Raw genomic sequence first — 8,273 nt, 5'->3', positions numbered from 1 at the left:
TCAACCATGCGCACATCACTAACTTCCAAAAATTCGTTTAAAAACTGGCCCACCGGTTACATTGGCAAATCTGATTTGAAACTTTATATTATTTGCCACGGGATATTGGAATGAGTAGTATTTCTGTATAAATCACTAAAACCCAACATTTGCTTATAAAATATAAATAACGAAATAGGAATTCGTACTTCTTGAAAATGAGTTTTACCTAAAATACTAAAGCAAAAATCCTGAAATCTGAAATTAAAGCAAATTCTGTTTCGCTCCTGTCATCAGAAAATGGCTGCATTGTAGAAAACGAGTGTTTACTACCACGAGCAGATGGCTGCACTGTAAAATTGAGCAATATTTGATCTTTGTACTGAAACTTATTACTGCAATCAACAGATTTATGCAATATTAAAAACCGCAAGTTAATTGTTTTCCACATCTAAGATGTGGAAAAAATTCTTAAAAGTCTGCAAAATACATGGGCAGTATGAAAAGTGCGATGTTTACATTGCCAGTTGAGGGGAACATGTGAAAAAACCGCTGTAGGACTCAAATCAATTAAAATTCCCCCTCCAGTCCATCTCCTGCAGTATGCCAATGATACTGCTTTCCTAGCCCTCGTTCCTACCCTTCAACGATCCCAGCGCCTTCTCCAAAATCACCTTGATCTTTTTGCCACATGGTGTACCCCACGGTCCTAAAAATCAATCCTTCCAAGACCCAGGCAATCATCTATCATCATAGGTCGTACCACCCCCTTCTTCCAGCTCTTTGACTTTTCGCTTACCATCTGCTCCTGTCCTGTCCGCCTCTCCCCCACTCTCACCTACCTTGGACTTACCATTGACTATCACCTTAGCTGGACTCCTCATCTCCACTCTATCCAATCCAAAGCCCACAACTGCCTCCATCTCCTTAAACTCCTCTCTGGCCAGACATGGGGGTTGAGCCCCTCTATCATCCTCCACACCTACAAGTCCTTGATCTGTCCCATCCTCTGCTATGTCAGTCCCATCTGGATCTCCACCCCACCCCCCACTTACTATAAATCCCTTGAGATCCTCGAGCACCATGCACTCTACACCTCCCACAGACTTGACCCACCCCATCCCCTGGTTGCTTCTCTCCTCTCAAAACCGCACCCACTGCCGTGCCTTCACTGTTGTGTCCCACCTACCCTCCCCCTCTACACCCTTCATCTCCTTTCCCAAGGTGGCTTCTGTCAACTCCCCCTCCTGCATAATGCCCTCTCTCCTTCCATTTATCCCTCCTTATCGACTGAGATCCTCATCTCCCTCTCCCTACCTCTGTTCTTTTCCCAGGCTCTCTCTCTCTCCCTCCCCCCCCCCTCCCATCCTGTTTTCCCTCTTCCCTGCCTACCCTTTCTTTGACTCCCTTGTCTCTACCGAGTCCTTTTGCATTCCCATCCTCTGCCTTCCCCACTCCCTTTCGTGTCTGCCCTGGCCCCCCTTATGGGTCCTTTCCCTCTATTGGCTCCTCTCTCCCCTTTTGCTATTTCGTCTCCACCCCCCTTTTTTTCCCTCATCTGTCCGCGTACCCCCCCCCGCCCCCCATTTGCCTTAGGCTGCAGTGAGTCATCTCCGTGCCAACTTTTTAGTACAGTGTTTCAGTGAGTGTTAAGTGTTGTGCATCTTTTCTGAACTGCTGCGAGCAGAAACCATACTGTCGCTGGGTGTGATTTTCTTTTATCTCTTGTGAGCAGAAACCAGACTGTCGCCGTGTTTTTTAGTTGTCTGTCTACTATTGTACCTGTCTGCTTCCTGTGTATTTAATTAGCATCGCCAACCCTTTGTTTTATATTTTAACTTCCACAACTTTCCTCCATTTTGCACTTTAAAAATCACCGTTTTTATCGCCTGCTTTAATTATTTATTATCTTCTTATTATGTTTTATAAATTCTGTGGGCTGAAGAGTGGCGTACTAAGCTGCTGCCAGCCCGCCTGCTTTGGGGGGAAATCGAAACTCAATAACGGAAAAAAAAGAAAAAATCAATTAATGTGATGTCACAATATTGAAAAAATATGTCTGGAGAATGGAAGAAAGCGCGAGTTAATTTCCATATATCCACATATACACAAATTAGTGCCCAAAATTCCAAAGAATGTACCCTAGTACTGCATTTCCACATCTAACAACAATTGACATTTTAGCCTAGTTCAGATGGTTCAAATGGCTCTGAGCACTATGGGACGTAACAGCTGAGGCCATCAGTCCCCTAGAACTTACAACTAATTAAACCTAACTAACCTAAGGACATCATACACATCCATGCCCGAGGCAGGATTCGAGCCTGCGATCGTAGCGGTCGCGCGGTTCCAGACTGAAGGGCCTAGAACCGCTCGGCCACTCTGGCCGACTTTAGCCTAGTAATTCGATGTCACAAAACTAATCTGACCAAGGCTGTAACTACAGAAAAACACATGCTAACTAAAAATACTGTGCTAACAGATTAATAAACAGAATGAATGTAACTGATTAGAGATAATCTTGATGTAAGCCACAGCACATCCTCCAAGTATATACGAGTATTCCCACATTTAAATAGTTCTCATGCCCTATCTTAGGAATGACAAAGATAATGCATCATGTTATTCACTGGAAAAAACATAAGCGATGCTACTGATTGCCACTTATTGCTGTTATTACAAATGATACAAGCCTACTGAAGGCTATGTACAACAGCAACAGTTTGCAGTCATAAGGCTACCTACAAGCATTAAAGACTGTATTTTTCCTATACATTGCTCACAGTATTCTAAAAATAGGTCACTAATGCAAGAAGTATCCAAATACATACAGTGTGCATTTAACCTGTCCAGTTGCATTTCCGTGAACTATGTCTCACGTAAATAAAAATCTCCATTCTACTACAAAACTCTGTATCAACTACACTAAGAAGACACACACACACACCACGATTGTCATACTAGACAATGAAGGAATAAAGCGTTTAAACTGGAGAGAGACATTTACTGCTTGCAAACACACGATCAAAGACAATAACAGTGAGATATGCTGATTTTCCAAAGATAGTGCAAGAGGAATTATTTCGGAAAATTAATAAAATGACTTTCCATGTATTGTGAGACGTCTCACACTTTCCATGCACAAATTTTATACTGCTGCATCTAAATTGTCTGTGTAGCTCATTAAAATAGATGTTTACCATAATATTAGCCAGTCGCTACGAAAATTCGATTTCGTTCGCCTTCCAAGCCCAACGAACCATCAAAATACGCCGGACGCCTAAAGCAAGACATTACATGATGTCCCTCCATTGCTATAAATGCTAAAGGAATGCCACAGTATGTATTAAGTACAGATGTGAAAGTTGTCGTGTTCTACAATTTTATGGGTTACTACCAGAAATGACATCGGAGATTCTTGTAAGATATGATGCTGACTCAGCTGAAACATATGCTTAATATCAAGACTTCAACCATACTGTTCACGTTAGAACTTCCAATAAGTTAAGCTTAACCAAAATGACTGTAAATATTACTAGCTATGGTACCTCAACGTTGCAGTGTGGGAGCATAACAGTGCCGCTTTGCAGAGACGACATAATACATGGAAAAAGAGATGAAATAATGTGATTTCAGCGGCAATAGCGATGAGGTATTACCAGTACTTTCCGAAGTGATGTAATTATATCCCGTGATAGAGTAGATACAAGTTGATTTATTTGGTGGAAGAAAAAAAATGGTTCAAATGGCTCTGAACACTACGGGACTTAACATCTGTGGTCATCAGTCCCCTAGAACTTAGAACTACTTAAACCTAACTAACCTAAGGACATCACACACATCCAAGCCCGAGGCAGGATTCGGACCTGCGGCCGTAGCGGTCACGCGGTTCCAGACTGATGCGCCTAGAACCGCACGGCCACACCTGCCGGCTTGGTGGAAGAGACGAAGCAGCGAGGTCATCGGTCTCATCGGGTTAGGAAGTCGGCCGTGCCATTTCAAAGGAACCATCCCGGCATATGCCTAACGCGATTTAGGGAAATCACGGAAAACCTAAATCAGGATGGCCGGACGCGGGATTGAACCGTCGTCCTACCGAATGCGAGTTCAGTGTGCTAACCACTGCGCCAGCTCGCTCGGTGGAGATCGTGTCGTCGTGTACATAACATAATGGGACAATTTAATTGTAAATTACGCGATTTGTCTGTGACAGAGTACCAAATCTCGACGGACACAATGTACCGCTGACGGTATCATGGAGAAAAATGCTTCCTCTGCTTTAATATAGCACTTTTGTCAGAGTCAGAGTAGCTTATTATAGCCGTATGCGGATATGCGAAGGCTATTCGGAAAGGAAGTTCCGAACGGTCGCGACGTGGAAGCCACTGTGGGGAAAAATAAGTTTTATTTGCAATAGTAATCTACACCTTACAGCTATTTCTCTACATATTCACCGCTCCGACTTCGACATGTTTCGTAGCGTTGTTCCAACTTTCCAATACCCTCGTCACAGAAGACAGCCACCTATACTTTCCACAACTTCTGTACACTCGTCTACAGCTCCTTGTCTGTGTGCGTGTGTGTGTGTGTGTGTGTGTGTGTGTCTTCGTAGTCAGAGGTTCATGAGAGCAGAGTTGAAAGTCAGGAACAACCTGTTACGGGCTGAGTTGTGAATCATCAGTCACTTCCCATCGAAAACGCCGCAGGAGCATCTTCATTGCCCCTGCAGAGTGCGACCGAAAGTTGTCATGGAGAATGAAACGCATGACAGCTATGTAATGTGGGCTGGCGGGAGACACTATTTTTTAGGCATTTTACGTGTTCACTGTGAGGTCAGAATTGAAAAGAGCAACGAGTTGCGATCGGCGGGCATGCGGGAGACACTACCCATACAATCTGTGCAAAACTTCATAGGATTTTCACTGTGGTTTTCGATCGGAACTTACTTTCCGAATAGATCACGTAATATACACTCCTGGAAATGGAAAAAAGAACACATTGACACCGGTGTGTCAGACCCACCATACTTGCTCCGGACACTGCGAGAGGGCTGTACAAGCAATGATCACACGCACGGCACAGCGGACACACCAGGAACCGCGGTGTTGGCCGTCGAATGGCGCTAGCTGCGCAGCATTTGTGCAACGCCGCCGTCAGTGTCAGACAGTTTGCCGTGGCATACGGAGCTCCATCGCAGTCTTTAACACTGGTAGCATGCCGCGACAGCGTGGACGTGAACCGTATGTGCAGTTGACGGACTTTGAGCGAGGGCGTATAGTGGGCATGCGGGAGGCCGGGTGGACGTACCGCCGAATTGCTCAACACGTGGGGCGTGAGGTCTCCACAGTACATCGATGTTGTCGCCAGTGGTCGGCGGAAGGTGCACGTGCCCGTCGACCTGGGACCGGACCGCAGCGACGCACGGATGCACGCCAAGACCGTAGGATCCTACGCAGTGCCGTAGGGGACCGCACCACCACTTCCCAGCAAATTAGGGACACTGTTGCTCCTGGGGTATCGGCGAGGACCATTCGCAACCGTCTCCATGAAGCTGGGCTACGGTCCCGCACACCATTAGGCCGTCTTCCGCTCACGCCCCAACATCGTGCAGCCCGCCTCCAGTGGTGTCGCGACAGGCGTGAGTGGAGGGACGAATGGAGACGTGTCGTCTTCAGCGATGAGAGTCGCTTCTGCCTTGGTGCCAATGATGGTCGTATGCGTGTTTGGCGCCGTGCAGGTGAGCGCCACAATCAGGACTGCATACGACCGAGGCACACAGGGCCAACACCCGGCATCATGGTGTGGGGAGCGATCTCCTACACTGGCCGTACACCACTGGTGATCGTCGAGGGGACACTGAATAGTGCACGGTACATCCAAACCGTCATCGAACCCATCGTTCTACCATTCCTAGACCGGCAAGGGAACTTGCTGTTCCAACAGGACAATGCACGTCCGCATGTATCCCGTGCCACCCAACGTGCTCTAGAAGGTGTAAGTCAACTACCCTGGCCAGCAAGATCTCCGGATCTGTCCCCCATTGAGCATGTTTGGGACTGGATGAAGCGTCATCTCACGCGGTCTGTACGTCCAGCACGAACGCTGGTCCAACTGAGGCGCCAGGTGGAAATGGCATGGCAAGCCGTTCCACAGGACTACATCCAGCATCTCTACGATCGTCTCCATGGGAGAATAGCAGCCTGCATTGCTGCGAAAGGTGGATATACACTGTACTAGTGCCGACATTGTGCATGCTCTGTTGCCTGTGTCTATGTGCCTGTGGTTCTGTCAGTGTGATCATGTGATGTATCTGACCCCAGGAATGTGTCAATAAAGTTTCCCCTTCCTGGGACAATGAATTCACGGTGTTCTTATTTCAATTTCCAGGAGTGTAGTTAATGGTCTACCTGTAAGCCGGCAGATAAACTGCAGAAAAGTTGTTTAAACACCACACAAGGACTGTTCTGTTATTCGTTAACTGACACCACATGGAAGCAAGTGGCACAGAGTAGTGATACTCCTACTCAACACTCGCCGCTATCAAGTCGTAACCATGGCGACACAAGCGGTTGCCAATCTAGTGCTAGCAATACTGACGGAGTCACAACATACAAGTGTAGGAGACACATTATCGAAAAAATGGCTCTCAGCACTATGGGACTTAACATCTGAGGTCATCAGTCCCCTAGAACTTAGAACTACTTAAACCTAACTAACCTAAGGACATCAAACACATCCAAGCCCGAGGCAGGATTCGAACCTGCGACCGTAGCGGTCGCGCGGTTCCAGACTGAAGCGCCTAGAACCGCTCGGCCACAGCGGCCGTCTGTCCCATTATCGTATTGGTTCCTCGAATACACTGAATGGAACCTGTTACAATTGAGTGACAATAATTTGTCTTCTGTCATTGGTTCTTTTTACTTTCTATTTGGAGCATGAGCAGGGATAGTAGGAACATCAGTAAGGATACTCATTTGCTGTAGGCGACTTGACTGTAGCACGCTACTGGAGCTCTAGCGGTGTTAGTGATCATTAACAAGCCAATAATACTGACGCAGTATTCTCAAACAACGTCATTCTACGTATAATGCATCATAAAGTTCTCGTGGATGGGATGGCCCACTTAAACGTTTCAGTGCAGATATCTTTGAAACAACAATAGATACTGAAAAACGACTTTCATGGATATGAATATAAGGCAGGGGCTCATGAAAGTAAATGTTATGAGACATCCTAAAACGTAAGCAAATATTATTTTCAACAAAACTTATTTTCAATAACAAGAAAAATCCCAGAAAGAATAGCTTTGGTTGCATCGCAATACGTCAGTTACAGCCCGAGATACTTCAAAGCGAAGTTTATAGGTTTGAAAGAATCGAAATGCGCCACTATTGCACATCCCCAAGATGCAATCGTGTGCCTGTAATGGCGATGAGATTGATGCACTGCGATGCGTACTGTGATGTGACAAACGCTGTACTTATTGCTATTTACATTGTTATTAAGTGCACTGGGCCCTATGCAGATGTCCAATATTATATACGTCAAATCACAAACCGGGGAGCAGGCAATGTTATCAGTAACCACGTAATAGATTTTATAGATTCCAGAGATACGACTAAGGGACTTTTATGTCTTCCTTGGCAAAATAACGTGCTATTTCCAGGCTGGAGGACACTACAGAGTGAATCGTTTGTTTAATCCCTATGCTAGACCGTTTTAGGTACGTACACTATGACTTTTATCTTTCATTTCAACTACTCTACTACGGAATAAACTTACGTCACTTCGGCAATTATTGGTAGTCCCCCACCGCTATTACTGCTGCACTCACAGTATTTCGTCTCTATTTTGTCTGCATTATGACGTTGAAGTCTACGTCTCTATAAATCGGCACTGTCATGCTGTCACACTGCAATGTTGAGGTAGCATACCTAGTAATATTTACAACCATTTCGGACAAGTGAAGGTTATTGGAAGTCCTAACATCAACAATATAATGGAGGACGTGATATTAACCGTATATTTCAGATGAGGCTGCGTTATCTGTTATTTCCGGTTATGACTGACAAAATTTTCGAACACGACAACTTCCACAACTACATATTTGTACGTTATACAGAACAGCGTTGCTTTAATACATGTTTGGCATTTATTTACTTTTTATAGCAACGGAGGGTGATCATACAATGTCATGCTTTAGGCGTTAGGTATTAGGCGTGTTTTGATGGTTCATTGTGCTTGGAAGACGTACGAAATCGAATTTTCTTAGTCATAGTGCTTATATTACAATA

The sequence above is a fragment of the Schistocerca serialis genome, chromosome 7 (genome assembly GCF_023864345.2).
Source record: "Schistocerca serialis cubense isolate TAMUIC-IGC-003099 chromosome 7, iqSchSeri2.2, whole genome shotgun sequence".
Taxonomy (NCBI): Eukaryota; Metazoa; Arthropoda; class Insecta; order Orthoptera; family Acrididae; genus Schistocerca; species Schistocerca serialis.
The sequence above is the reverse complement of the archived record's forward strand: the minus strand, read 5'-3'. Positions refer to the sequence as shown.